Below are 16,668 nucleotides of genomic sequence, written 5' to 3'. Positions count from 1 at the left end.
AAAGGTAGACTGGTGTAATTTGAATTAGAAAAATAACATTGAATACCCCTTGGTTAACTTCAAGTTGGTCAAACTAGTACTTAAGACACAGTCTTAATATAGTGGCTATTATGCAACAGCCCCTGATCTGAATACTGTCTACATAATGAATGCTGAGTTTTTGGACTATCTTCATAAAGTTGCTGTTACAGAAATACAATCTGGCTGACTCATTTGTAGTGGAAGTCTATAAGTCTTAAATATTACTCTGCCCTCACTGCCTTTCATTCTTTTTCAGCTCTGATTATGCTGGTCCTCAAAATAAATACTTGTTCTCAAGTTAATTTTACCACTGGGGCCTTGACTGTTCCCAGCTGTCCCTCCTCCCATCCACTCTCGAATTGGTCCCTGACCATACATGGTCTTAGTTGAAGAAAGCGGCAGGCTAAGAGAGCTGTAGGAAGAAACTGATCTGCCATTCAAACAAGCCTGTGTGTGAAAGGGAGGACCCTGTAATACGGACTCGGTAGCACTGGCCATGTAACTCCTCCACCACAAAAATTTACACTGTAATAGTGTAGAGCTAAAACTGGCTCCTGAGGAACTAACTGAGAAACAGAAACTTCAGCTGGACTGTGTGTTTCACCCAGCTTGTAAAGACTTGAACTTCCTTTCACTGTAAAGCAGCAAATAGGTGTTTCTGGGTGTGGATGTTGAAATATACTCTTTCTGTTACAGGTGCCAGTGAGTCATGTTGTATTAAAGTCTTCATAAACAAAACTCTCGGCACGTGAATGAGGTGGGAGCCTAAGCTGTAACACTTAAATTGCAATTCGTTCCTTCCACAAAATTACACTTACACAATGCAAATTCTTTAAAAATCGACTGATGTCAAGGCATATAAAAACAGAAAAAGTTCAATTCTGAGTGCAAGAACTGTGTCTGATTCATAGGTGTTTTTGATGACATTTGAGCTAGGGGTATGATGACATAAGTTCCTGCTATGTTATTCTAATGAAGTGCGAGACAGCCTTCCTTCCTACACAGACAAATAGTAAGAAACACTGCATGGAATGTATCACTCCTGGCTCTTAGAAAGCCCATGGAATCACTTTACGAGCACAGCAGTGACCTGTGTTCATGTATTTCTTTTTTTCGCATATACACTTTAGATATGACACATGAACCTAATGTGTTTTATAGGTCCCTATCTGTTTTAATCTGCCTCTCTTTTTTATCTCTCTCTATCAAAGACCAGTAGCCGCATGGTTATTTTAGAGGTTATAGTGTGTCACAGAACTAGAACATATTTCTGCTTTCACATTCATACAGACCTCAAAGTGCAAAATAGGAATTTACAGGTTTTGCCCTTTCATAGTAAAAATTAAATTCCACTAAAAACACACAACAGATTAATAGGTATATATGAAAAATCTGAAGTTAATGACCATTATTACAAATTAATATTATATTACATTACTGTATTACACACACACACACACACACACACACACACACACACACACATACATATATATATACTTCTATAATAATTAAATATAAATTATTTTAACATTTTTGAATAACACTTAATTAAAAAAATTAAAAACTCATAAACAAAAACAAACAAACATTTTGCCTTGAGGAAATGAACACAGATCAAGATGTTGGCCCTGACTGTGTTAATGTGTGTTATGCCTCATTGCCTTATAAATAATGTAAACTGGATGAATGGATAAATATAAGATCCACAACCACAAATATCATGAACAATAACACTATACTGACAAAATGATTCTTATCAACCCACTTCCTGCTTTTCTGTCTCTCGCAGCACTTTCTCTGTCTGTCTGGCTATTCCTTGTGGATTCTCTCAGTCCCATGTCTGATATAATAGGGCTCATATCACAAATCTCCATCATCCCACCCAGCATACCCCTCATTATCTGTCTGTTTCAGTAATATTAAAGCAATAATTCACCCCAAAATTAAAATTGTGTGCTCATTTACTCACTCCCTTACTCATTTTAAACCAGCAAAACTGTATTTCTGTTCAACACAAAAGGAGAAATTTGGTATAATGTTGATGCTGCTCTTTTCCACACCATGAGTAAATGGTGTTCAGAGGCTTACCACTACAGCCTTTGGCTTGCTGGGGTTTAAACACTTAATATTCAGAAATATTATTGATTTGGATATTGGATGAGAACAAAACTTTCTGCAAGAGCTGCAGAGCTGATTTGATTTGTTTCATAATTGACATATTTTGCTACATCAACCCTGTTATTGAACTAAATTGAATGAAGAATGAACTGAATAGAGCTGAATAACAACACTATTGTCTGAGATACTTTTATAGCTGAATTGATTTGAACTCATAATAATTTCATAATTGATGAACTTCAGTTATTGAACTGAACTGAATAAACACTGAACTGACTTCAGATGAATAATCACACTATTGTCTTCTGTAGAGCAGCAGAATCTGAATTTTTCTCATATTTTATGACGTTTGCATTATTAATTGTTATTTTACTTTATTACTGTGAAGCTTCTTTGAAACGATCTATTGTATAAAGCACTATATGTATCTACTGTATAAAGCGCTATATAAATAAAGGTGACTTGACTTATCAAACTCCGAAAAGGACAATAAAAGTTGCATTTGTCAGCTTGATATAACTTGACAGCCCCTGGTCAACATTTACTTTCACAAAGTAAACCAGCGACTTGAATGTTTCTGTTCCTTTAATGATGAGCAAAAGGCTGACAATTAACTGACAAGATTTCAGTAGCCTATACAGTAGCATCCTACAAGTACAACACCCCTGTGTCAGAAAGCCTACTCATTCTTGACATTACTCATGCTCTGAAAAACATTAATGCATTTTCCAGGAGAGCAGAAAGATGAGCACCAGTTCAAGACAAAAACACTGATTGACAATGACAATACTGCAGATTAAATATTTCTTCCTCTTGCCATCAATTAGACATTCTTATGCAAATCATCACTTTATCTTTTTTTCTGTATGAGACAAACCTCACCATCATCGCTTTTCTTGACGCGAAAAAAGTCATTCAGTGTTTTAAATACCTGTAAAGACTGATTACCTGTCATAATAAACTCAATTCACTTGTGTTGGTTATTTAATGGCCAAAGAAAACAATGCAAGGAGGCGTTTATGGGCTGGCACACACTGCATTTGCAATTATATTGGGATCATTCCAGAAGGAGGTAATAATTCAACAGAGCAGCTAAGTCATCTAATTTTTTTTAAGGTGAAACCACCCTAACTTGTTGTCTAACCAGAATGCATTTCATCTTTAAGGTTTAGCTTAGTTTCATAGTTTTATGTTTCTTTACACATATAATCAGGAAAAAAATATAATCACTCTTATTTCTTATATGCTTTTGTACAGAAATTATGTGAAAAATTGCATGACCATAATGTGATAGTACGAACATGACATCTAATAATACATTGTGTGTTTTTAGGATAGAGTTAAGTTTGGGTAGTAAGGTGTGGTTAAATAGGCAAAGTAGTCATTTTCTTAACTTTGTCAACAGTTTATTCTAGGAAAGATTTCAAAAAAGTGTCTTAAGTTAGATATGGAGTTTTTATTGCCTTTAAATTTTTTTTTGAATGAGCAAATGCCTTTCTTGTGAAATAAAGGAAAAGCATTTGGTTTAAAAAAACAAAAATTCAGTCAATTTCTCAATAAGCTACTGATTTTAGAAGACTTCAGAGGGATATTGCAACAAAAAAGAGAATCCCATATGATTAGGATTTGACATTTTTAGAGCTTGATGGCCCATTGTTATCATCACATTAACTGGATGGAAGAAATGCCAAGGAAATAAATTTTTTTATTATTATTTTTTTTTTTTTAATTTTTGAATGAGAAAATTACTTTTCAGGTGTAAAGTTGGATCATGAAATGTAAGGGGCCCAGGCTATCAATGGCACTATGGCCCACCAACAGCATTGTTAATTTGATTTTGGGAGCTATGAGAAGCCACTCTGAGCCAAAATTGGTCCACACCGTTATGGATGCACTCAAAGGGTAATGACAGCAATAGCCAATGTAATTAGTAGGAATAATCTAGTCAACAGATCATTTACAACCTGAATGATTGGGGTCCTTCAATGCAGCACGATGATGCTACATACAGCTGGTGAAAAAAGAAGCATAGAGATAATGCTGTAGGGCAGAAAGAGAGCTACTCATAATGCCTTTACAGAGGCATTTTAGTGCAGAAATATGATTATCATTCATTTATAACCAAAAATCCAATTTCCACCATAATCTGTAGGATCTAGAAATAACATTCATCATGAAATAAATATATCATTTAAGGTGTCAAGATAATCCCGCAATTCATCAGAAGCCAAATTAGCTGGAAAATCTTTATTTTACGCATGTGATTTGCCTGGAGGCATAAGTCCTGAACAGATAGACTAGTGTGCCAAAAAATGATCAGGTTTCCTTTTCACACAGTGGCTAGTGATAAGGTCCTTAAATATAGGGCTTGTACTTTTCTCTGACTGAAGAACCTATTCCAATATACAAAACAGACCCATCCGACCTCACATTACCCCATTAAAATTCTTTTGTTCTGACTAAGACTTTGTTATGACTACAGATGTCTGTCTGCGCTGCCACACTTTCTCAGGCAACAGAGGTGAAGCGTGGAGCGTGTGGAAATTCCCCTGCAGAAATCCTCTGACAGGTATGTAAAACCTAAAACTGAAAGAACGGCCCCTTTAAAGAAAAAACTGTGCCAGTACCCAATAATGTTCAGCTTAACATGGACTTTAGAACTTGCATGTGTATAATGACAAACAAGCCTAAACCTTGACCACAAACATTCATCAGTCTTTCTCATCCAGACATAAATGATCTCAAGATTTCCATATTGACAGAGGGCCTGATAACATACTGTTCTGTACAGTATGCATTGGTAGGTACAGATATAAACCCTAACAAATGAGAAGGTGAGATAACAATGGAGAGGAAGATGAAAGAGAAATGACAGAAAATGGGAAGTTTGACAGACAGAAGGGGAGAGAGGGAGGAGGCAGAGAGGGCAAATGCAAACAATGAATAAATATTCATGTTCACCGACAGAAAGGTTGCAGTGTGCAAAATTTCCAGCCCTTGCAATGTGAGTGGGAGATACCAATGCAGAACAGAGAGGGGGAGGAATGAGAACATTTACAAGCCTGAAGAATGATTCCTCTGATCAGGAGGTCCACAGAAAAATGTACTTGCAAAATGAAACAGCCCGTTATTGTTTGTTCAAATGTGTCACAAACGAGCGACTCTTAAATAATGAGTTTCTTTCCAGTCTGTTAGATACAAAGACTCTTTAAAGCACTCACGTGTTTCTAGGGCTCTTTGAAGATACGTAAGGCTGCAGATTGTAGGGTGCAAAGTCAGTAGGACCAAAGGGTGAAAATCTGAACCACATCTGCTGCTGTTGTGCATGAGAAGACATGGAGTTTTCTGTCCTCACTGAATTAGAGATATTAGAAGATCTAAACCATGCCTGAAGTGCATTGAGCTTTTAGAAATTACTTAATGTCCTTGTGGCATTTTCTGTACAGATTCAGCTGATGTTGATTTTGTAACAATGTAAGATTGATCATACTCACTTTGTCCTGTTTTGTGGCAGTCTGGCTCATTTTTCTGTCAACAATAATGTGAGATTTACAAACATGCACAGAACGTTCCCGCAGGTCCACATTCTTTCACACTGATTACAAATGACCAAAAACAAAAACAAAAAATCTTCTAAGAATGGAATTCACATGTTCTTTTGCCATCAATTGCCGTTGAAACCTTGCATGAACTAATTAACCGCAAAGGGGACAACTTCTGTTCTAAAAAGTATGCAAAAAATGTGAAATGAGTGTAATAAAAGAATAGGCCACAAATACCTGGATGACCTTTTACTTCCACTGAGTTTCTGAAGTATGCATTCAGTGGACACTAGGAGAACCTGATTTTACCAAGTGCAACAAGTTCCTGGGAAAACATTCCAATCAACCAACCAACCAACCAGATTTGAGGAACAAGTTTACAGTTTATGTCAAGTTTAGGCTTACAACCAGGGTTAGGTGCTTTTACATCAGTATTCACCTATAATTTCTCTCTGATTTTAGGGATAACTTATTGGGTAGTGATAGGTTTAGGGGTAGGGATATGGTTATGACTAAATTTTCTGACAGGAATGTTGTTCCAGGATCAACAAAATAAAAACAAAACCCGAAATCAGGACGTGCTGTACACTATAGACTTTATTCACAGTGCCATCTTTGTAAGGGTATGACGGATAGACATACATCTCTTCTGTGGGCTGTATGCGTTATTTAAGGTGTTTTGGATTGTTCTGCTGATGAAAAATAGTATCTTTAATAAAATAATATGCAAAATATCTTTCCAAGAAATTTTAGTAGACAAAAACTTTTGAAAATTGAAAATTATTTTAGGAGTTAATTCTAGGAGCTAAGGCCTATACCACAGATACAATATACCAGAGGCATGGAGTGATATGGCCAGTGTTATTTTAGCATAATTTATATACTAATATTACTATACTATTATTTTTTTTGTTATGTGCTTATATATATATATATATATATATATATATATATATATATATAGTTTTAAAAATAAAATAAAATAAAATATTTTTATTTCAGTTTTAGTAATTTTGGTCACTTTAGATAAGGGTACACATTATCACATATAGTTTTGGTTTTATTTCATGTTCATGTTTTATTTTTAAAGTTTAGTCATGTTTCATGTTCCTATTTGCCATGACGCTTCCCTTGTTTGTGTCATGTTCTAGTCATAAGATCCTGCCATGTGCTATGTTGTCATTAGTTCATTGGTTTGATTGTGCACAGGTGTCCCTTGTTTTGTCACTAGTCCTTGTGTCTTTAAGCCCTCATGTTTGCCTTGTTTTTGTCAAGTATTGTCCCTGTAACTATTGTTTGGTGAATTTCTGTTTCAAGTCGAGTCGAGTCGAGTCAAATCAAGTCAAGTCTTTGTTTGTGTATTTTGTTCATATGTGGATTAATGTTGGAATTTAATTAAACTGCACTTGGGTTCTTCAAGTTCGCCTCCAGTGGATCTGTTACACATATTCACTAGTCAAGTCACCTATATTTATACAGCACTTTATACAATACAGATTGTTTCAAAGCAGCTTTACAGTGATAACAGGAAAAGGATTCAATGACGAAAAAAGAATTCATTTTATACAGCTGAACAGAAAAAAAAAAAAAAAAAAAAATGTAATCGTTCAGCTGAAGTCAGCTCAGTGTTGTTCAGACTAGAACTGAATTAACTCGGAGTTTTCCCTCAAACTCCTAATTACTGCTTATTGATAGTAAGTAAGGTAGTTGTTGTTGTAGTGGTTATGTGTAGGTATGGGTCATGCAGAATACGGCATTAATATGTGCTTTATAAATATTAATAAACAGCCAATATGCCAGTAATACGCATGCTAATAAGCAATTAGTTAAAGGTGCTCTAAGTGATGTCACGCGTTTTTAGGCCAAAACATTTTTTGTCACATACAGCAAACATCTCCTCACTATCCGTTAGCTGCCTGTCCCCTGAACACACTGTAAAAAAACGCGGTCTCTAGTCACCACAAGCTCCGAAAACTGCGATAAAAACAAACTGGTGCAGCCTGGACCACGAATCATAATAAACATGCTCCAGCCAATAACCGACAAGAATGATTTTAAATGCGCGTTCATGACTGTTTCAGGAAGCACGGAGGGGAGGGGGAGGAGGAGGAGGAGGGAGGGTCTAGCTAGCCTCTATTTTGTTTGACAACACTTCGAACGTCAACAGGAAGTTAGAACCTTTAGAGAGAACCTTTAATAGATTATGTGTACCTAATCTAAAGTGTTACCGTAATTTTAGTACTTCAACTGAAACTTATTTATTTCATTAGAGCTTGTCATCTAATATTTATATTTTTCCAGCTTTATTTCAATTACATAAACTATTTTAACAATAACACTGAATACAGCTGAAAGCAGTTAACATTACAAAGCCAACATGGAGGATGTATTATGTCTTTCTTTCTTATTACATATACTAGTTGAGGAGTTTTTAATCAAATGTAGTACATACACAGACAGTAGGTAAATTTAATTGCGAATAACATAAAGAAATCCCTGTTCACACTGACAACTAAAGCGACTTTTTACAGGTACTATTCGGTGAAATGCTAAAACTGTTTTTATTGTCTATTTAACCATGTATTTTAAATGTGTTACATAGAAAAGACACACCTCATCTAAGGATAAAAAAGTGTAATTGAGAAATGCCAGTGGTGAGGAGAGTGGAAAGGCTGAACGAGTGAGTACTGCTGATAACAGTGGGCACGTTAGGGCCGAAGCTAAAGGAGAGCGGCACCTCCTACAGACAGCATGATTAATGACCACACTGACATGAACCTCTGAATATGACAAAGCTGCCTAAACTTAACCAATCCTCATGGGAGAAATGCACACAGACCAGCACAACAGACATGACCTGAACACAACTCTTGAGTAGTTTCCATCCAATGGAGAATATTTATATAGACTGGATAACCATGAACGATGAGAGATGCGCTCCACTCAACTCACATGTAATAAGTGAAAACTATAATTTATAAAAAATGTCTGCTTGCTAGGAATGAACAATTACTATAATAACTATAATACTATAATGTATTATTAAAAGTTTTGGATTCAAGTATTGCTTTCAAATGTACAAACGTAGAAATGTAAAACGTGTGTAATTACTTTAGATGAATCATTAGCTAAGTTTAACTTCTTGATCATTAGCTTTCTTCTTAAATGTGGTGTTGCAAACTTACAACATACTTACAATGAAGGGAACATCAAGTTTAAAGACAGAAATGGGTTAAAAACAAGGTGACAGGGTAAACATATTGGCTTTGCAGTCGGTCACCTGAGATCCTTCCTGCTTAACCCTCACCACAGGAAGACAGACCACATAAAAACAGGAAACTCCACTGAGCTAATACATGAAAGAGCTACTGTGCATAGGTGAAGTGTCCTCAAAATAGCAGTGCCAAACTCAAGGCAGATGGAAGACTTTTGTGTACACAGGGTTATGAGCGATAATGTTAAGTCATATTTATGATATTATATAATGAATTTAAAGTTTTGTGGTTAAAGGTGCCCTAGAATCAAAAATTGAATTTACCATGGCATAGTTGAATAACAAGAGTTCAGTACATGGAAATGACATACAGTGAGTCTCAAACTCCATTGTTTCCTCCTTCTTGTGTAAATCTCATTTGTTTAAAAGACCTCCGAAGAACAGGCGAATCTCAACATAACACCGACTGTTATGTAACAGTCGAGATCATTAATATGTATGACCCCAATATTTGCATATGCCAGCCCATGTTCAAGGCATTACACAAGGGCAGCCAGTATTAACGTCTGGATGTGCAGAGCTGAATCAACAGACAAGGTAAGCAACCAAGAAGAATAGCGAAAAATGGCAGATGGAGCGATAATAACAGACATGATCCATGATATTTTTAGTGATATTTGCAAATTGTCTTTATAAAAGTTTTGTTAGCATGTCGCTAATGTACTGTTAAATGTGGTTAAAGTTACCATTGTTTCTTACTGTATTCACGGAGACAAGAGAGCCGTCGCTATTTTCATTTTTAAACACTTGCAGTCTGTATAATGCAGGGAGCACGCGATTTAAAGGGGCCGCAGCCTGAATCGGTGCATAGTTAATGATGCCCCAAAATAGGCAGTTAAAAAAAATTATTTAAAAAAATCTATGGGGTATTTTGAACTGAAACTTCATAGACACATTCAGGGGACACCTTAGACTTATATTACATCTTGTAAAAACTGGTTCTAGGGTACATTTAAAAAAAGAGAATGCAAAAAAAAAAAAAAGTCTAGGGATGCATTTTCATCAATTTCTTTAAACTTCAGTGGCAAAGGGAAAAATAAAGAAGAACTTGTGTGCAGTGTATTATAAATGCAATGCCATGCATGAGACGCTGGAGAAGACACAAGATGCTAGCACAATTGTTAAACACATCTGTCTACTGCTGACATCTGTCTCTGCTTCATGGACTTTTAGTTTGATATTTTGTTGTTGTGCTGTGCCTGTGTTCAGTTCCTGTGGTTTAGTTCCTGTTTCCCTTATTTCCATTGCTGTCTTGTTAGTTTCCAAAGCAACCCTTGTTTGTTATCATGACAACATATTACCTACACCTGTCCTTCATATAGCGTCTTGTTATCTTATGTATATACCCTCAGTTATCTTCTGTTCTTTGTCTTGTGTTAACGTTTTGTGCTGGTGTCTCTCTGTTCCTAGTGATTATTAGATGTGACTTTATCGTCCTCCTGCATCATGCATCTTTGCTGTGGATTATCAAGTCAAGACATTATGTGACCACTACATTTTTTATGTAGAAAATTGACAGAAAATCACTGGAATGCAAAAATATTATGTGAACAGCCCCTTGTATTGGTCGGAAATTCTCAATAGGATTATATACGTGCAATCTGGAACTATGCATAAACTTTTAACATGCAAATTCATTGTACTGACCAATATAAAGCTGCTTATTTTAGAAATTACCTGTTAGTAAGCTGTGCTTGCATTGCTATTTATAATGGACAATGAACCTTCTTTGCCTGCAAAATTTCTTTTTGCTAGTGTGACTGTGCCTTAAAGGGATAGTTCACCCAAAAATGAAAATTCTGTCATTAATTACTCACCCTCATTTTGTTCCACAACCGTAAGACCTTCGTTCATCTTCAGAACACAAATTAAGATATTTTTATGAGATCCAAGAGGTATATGACTCGTCCATAGACAGCAATATAATAATCACTTTCAAGGTCCAGAGAGGTACTAAAGACATTGTTAAAACAGTCAACGTGACTGCAGTGGTTCAACCTTAATTTTATGAAACTTTTTGTGCGCGAAAAAAAAATAATCTATTCTCTTTCCTGTCATTATCCTATATGCAGGTGACACAGTAAGCACAGTGAATGTCTTGATATATTATATTAGTGTAGTATTATATTACTGTCTATGGACGAGTCATACACCTCTTGGATCTCATCAAAAATATCTTAATTTGTGTTCCGAAGATGAACAAAGTTCTTACAGGTGTGGACCGACATGAGGGTGAGACAGAATTTTCATTTTTGGGTGAACAAACCCTTTAAGTTTTGCTAATGTGACCATGCCTTTAGTATAAAAAACCAAAGCACTCCACTGTTATGGAAGTGGCATTGATGAGCTGCGCTAAACTTCACACTTCGCCTTAAAATGGCTTGCATGCGTGAGATGCTGCAAAAGATAAGTGATGCAAGTGCAAACTTAGTTTGTAGCCTTATGAATACACAAAACATTCTGCAATAATTTGCTAGTGTGAGAAAGGAACATTTTACTGCAAAACAGAAAATGAGTATTTACAGCTTAGTCGTCTTTCCAACAAAAGTGTCAAAGAGAGCACTGTCTAGCAATCATGCACACGGTTGGAAACATGACATACATGGAAACAAATACTAACACTCAAGCAACCAGGGAGCGTTCTCAGAACTTTGGCTAGCATTCTGGCAAGTTTCTCTCAAAGTTATGAACAAATGTCCTTCCAGTAACGTTAACAGGATGTTCTTTCAATGTTATCAAAATGTTACCACAAAAACACTATTCATATATTTTTCTGAAACATTTTAGTTGGGCGTTCGCCTAATGTTTTACACCTTACAGATGGTTTAGAGAACATTCAAAAATAACACTCCCAGAATTTATGTTTTCACAACTTATTGGGAACGTTAGCAAAATGTTCTTAAAACATATTTTGTTAGCTTGGACATAAGAGCAGAATCAGCATAAATAAGGCTTGTTGTTTTTCTTTCTACTCTTTAAGTAGCGATTTCCTTCTTGACTGTTGGGCCCAGCGGTGTTCATTATCAGCTTCATTATCAAACTGAAGGGCATCAGATGATGTGCAGACTGTCTTACACATGATGCATGTCAAACTAGGACACAATTCCCCAATGTCACTTCGCACTTTAAAGACTACAAAGAAGGAGAGGGGGAAGGTTAGTTAATTTGCTCTGTAAAATATTGCTGTGAAGCACTTCTGACAGACTCATTCACATACTCCAGTCCATGGCTCACTTAACAGATGTGGTTTCTGTTGAATCCCTGAACTCTGAACAAGGGGGTGAACAAGTCAGGATGAAAAATGACTGAGCTGTGACCGACACTGGATCTAGACTCACTGGATCTCTAAATACTAATAAATCTCAACTGTATCAGAGAACCAGGCTTATTGGTGAGTACACACAATAAGGAAGGCAGGAGGAACAAAGTGAGAGTGGAGAGGGGGAAGGGTGGAAAGCGAAAAAAGAGAAAGAGAAGGGAGGGGAGAAGGAAGCTGGGCGGAGCAGTTATGGGGGCCCTTGCTCACATATATCACCCATAATGAAGATGGGTGAGGGGCCTTTGCAGTACCCAACCCCTCTGCAATGAGGGACCCACACACCTTAAATGAGCCACAAGACACAGAACAAGCATGGGCAGCACATGTGATCTGTGGTAGAGAGACAGGAAACACACATACACACTTCAAACCAAGTAGGGTGTGCCATTAAATTCCAGTTCTGATTTATAATACCCTCATAATTAAATTTGTGGTGTGATGCAAGTGGAATTGTTAGTAAGAAGTATGCAAATTGTGTTGATCTCTTCATTCAGATGCTCCGCAGGAGATCATGGGGATTAGTTGACCCAGAGCGCCATCTTTAGATTAAATATGTGGCTCATAATTCTTCATTTGTCCTTGAAAGCCAGGATTTACTCAAACAAATCAATCTCGTTAAATAAACTTCCTCATCAGAAGGAGTTTGTAAAGGTGAATAATAGTTTGAGTTAACCTTACTCTGTGCAAATAGGGATGGTGAAGAAAATCATTCAAAAGCTACTGTAGTTTACAATGAAATGATAATAGATGACTTTAAAGTACAGAGCCAAAGGCGGAATAGTATGAAATTGCATAAACAGTGCATAAAATAACAGCAGAACAAAGGAATAAGTATCACGAATGAAAATGGGACATTGTAACTCCGTTGCCTGTTGGCTCCAGACATCACACAGAAATAGCTGCTGAGCCAGTAGGTGTGGTGCCATGGCAACTAGGGCTCAGGTTTGATGTCACAACGACTCACCATAGCAACCAGCCCAGATTGCCTGTCACAGCATGAGGTCAGTGTTGCCATGGAGACACACCAACTGAGCAATGGGCTTGCCGTTTTTTTGCTGTGTGTGTGTGTAAGGAAGGGAGTGTGCAAACAAGCCATGTTAAAAAAATGCACCGCCGCAGCCAGAACATTCCCATAATTAACATTAAGCTTATTCAGGCAGGTGTTTCACTGTTCTTGTCCAATAGAGTGCATCAGTCTTAGGCCCCGTTTACACTAGTGTGTTTTCGTTTTAAAATGCATAAGCTTTGCTATGGTTACGCCTGTCATTTACACTACGAAACCTTGAAAATGCTGCAAACCTCGTTTTAGATTGAAAACGAAGGCATTGTGTTTTAGTATAAATGGACCAAAATGGAGACTTTTGAAATTGTTGGCGTGGCTGCCCACGTTTGCTCTGCGTAGGACCATGTAAACAATAACATGGAGACTGAACTGCAATCTTTGCTGGCTTTATTGTACTTTTTAGCAGCCATTGTGCAGTTAAACTTAGCATTTTTTAATACTGCAGCTGCCTACATGTGGAAGAGGCAACTGTTTACACTTGTATGCGCATGCCCAGTGTGCATGAACGGTCATGTGACATGCGTTTTCGGTCGTGTAGTGTAGACGGAGATCGTTTCTGAAACACTGTGTAGACAAGGATCGTTTTCAAACGCACTAGTGTAAACGGGGTCTTAAATGCACATTGGAGATTAATTTAATTTGTATGTTTTTTGCGCAAACAAAGCACTCGCGCCACTTCATAAATTGAGTCACTGGATTCACATGGATTACTTTAGTGATGTCTTCACTACCTTTCTGGGACTTGAAAGTGGTAGTTGCGTAGGCTGTCAATGGAAGCACATAAAAAGCTCTCAGATTTCATTAAAAAGAACTTTATTTGTGTTCCGAAGATGAACAAAAGTCTTGGAACGGCATGAGAGTGAATAATTAATAATTTGACTTCATTTTTAGGTGAAATATCCCTTTAAATCTTTATAAACACATAAAATGTGTGTATAAATGCATCATTCCAAGCTTGAACCACACAATGACTTTCTGTCAGTAATTACTCACCTTCATGTTGTTCCAAACCCGTACAACCTTTGTTCATCTTTGAAACACAAATTAAAATATTTTTTATGAAATCAGAGAGGTTTTTATATCCCGTAGAAAGCAACGAAATTACGACATTCAAAGTCCAGAGAAGTAGCAGACATCGTTAAAATAGTCAACATGACTACAGTGGTTCAACCTTAATGTTATGAAGCGACGAGAATACTTTTTGACTATTTTAAAGTCTTTACTACTTCTCTGGACCTTGAATGTGGTAATTTCGTTGGTTTCTATGGGAGATAAAAAACCTCTGAGATTTCATCAAAAATATCTTAATTTGTGTTCCTGGTTTGGAACGACATGAGGGTGAGTAATTCATGACAGAAATTTCATTTTTGGGTGAAAATTTTCATTTTGAACTGCATTCAAAAATGTATAAATAATTTCCTCTCACAAGTCTTTGACTAAAATATGGCTGTTGTTGGTCCTCCACAACTGGAGCTTTTGGGAGGGCTGTGTTTATGTTCTTTTCAGCAGTGTTCGCTCACAGACGCCTGACCTACAGCCCACCTTCATGAATAAGCATGTGGCACAAACCCCCTCTCCTTCTTTTCACTTTAAAGAGGGACATTGTATAGGGGCCCATTAAGGATGAATTCAAGCTTGAAAGCCTGAGGCCACACACGTGCGGCATCACTTTTAACCCAGCTGTATGTTATGAGAACTACAGGAACAGACTTGACTTGAGCCCAAGCTCAAACCGTTTGTAGTTTTATTTAGCAGACAATCTCAGCAGCTGAATGTAATGTGATGCCATGTTGGGCAGTACTAGGTGTTGAGTGCCACCTAGTGGAGCCCTTTAGCAAGTTTGACACCAATAAGCTAGGGTTCCATATTCACACGTACACAAAGGGCTTAATATGATCTAATTATACTGAGACAACACAGAGTCATAAGAGCTTTAACACAACCCCTGATTATCCCCTGAAACATGCAGGCAGTCAGCGACTTCTCAGTTCTGCTTATCTGCTTATTTGCAAAAATCTTACTCTGAGCTCAGGTTAAACTTTGTATAAGAAATTAAACAGATATAATGAATAACTTATTTCTTAAACAAATCATCAAAAGAGCAGAGTTTGGCTTATATGGGCTTCTCAAATGCTGATGTTGACACTAGAGAACTAGCAGACCTACGGAAGAGGATTAGGGCCAAGCAATAATAAAAAAATAAAACCATCTCGAGATTAAAGTTGTTAAATTTCGAGAAAAAAGTCGAGATAAAATGTTGAGAATAAAGTCATTAAATTATGAGAAAAAAAGGCGTTAAATTACGAGAACAAATTCATTAAATTACGAATTTGTTCTCATAATTTAACGACTTTTTTTATCGTAATTTAATGACTTTTTTCTCGTAATTTAATGACTTTATTCTCAACATTTTATCTCGACTTTTTTCTCGAAATGTAACATTTTTCTCAATTTAACGATTTTTTTTATAATTTAATGACTTTTTTCTCGTAATTTAATGACTTTATTCTCAACATTTTATCTCGACTTTTTCTCTCGAAATTTAACGACATTTTTCTCATAATTTAACGAATTTGTTCTCATAATTTAACGACTTTTTTCTCATAATTTAATGACTTTATTCTCAACATTTTATCTCGACTTTTTTCTCATAATTTAACGAGTTTATTCTCAACATTTTATCTCGACTTTTTTCTTGAAATTTAACGATTTTTCTCGTAATTTAAAGAAATTATTCTGAACATTTTATTTCAACTTTTTTCTCGAAATTTAACAACTTTAATCTCAAGATGTTTTTTTAATTATTGCTTGGCCTTAATCCTCTTCCATACTATAAAGTTCACTGTAAAAAAAGAAGAAAATTTTCTGTTACATTTTCTAGTAATTTTACGGAAATTTTTGTTAACCCTAAAACACACAAACACAATACATGCAAAAAATAAATAAATAAAAATACAGAAAATTCCCTCATATGTATACAGTAGCCTTAGCCTACATTCTGACCTATTTTTACAGACTTACCCCTGTAAATCGTAATCTCTCAGAGCTCAAATGCACAAAGTTCAGGCTGCATCTACTGATTCAAATACTCAAATCTGTCTTATTGTCCCCAACATTATGTCTTAGATGTGTAGGCTACAGATTATGTGGACAGGCACACAGGCCCCCTGAGAAAACAGTCTTAAATTTGCATTCAACAAAACTGGAAAAATAAATGCATGTACATCCCACCCATCAGTTCTAATTACATTTTTTTCTGGAGAAATCATACAGACCCTCTGAACACCTGGAACCCAATTTTAGGCACTTCATCATCACTTCACTTCAA

This window comes from Chanodichthys erythropterus, chromosome 21 (assembly GCF_024489055.1).
Source record: "Chanodichthys erythropterus isolate Z2021 chromosome 21, ASM2448905v1, whole genome shotgun sequence".
NCBI lineage: Eukaryota > Metazoa > Chordata > Actinopteri > Cypriniformes > Xenocyprididae > Chanodichthys > Chanodichthys erythropterus.
The sequence above is the reverse complement of the archived record's forward strand: the minus strand, read 5'-3'. Positions refer to the sequence as shown.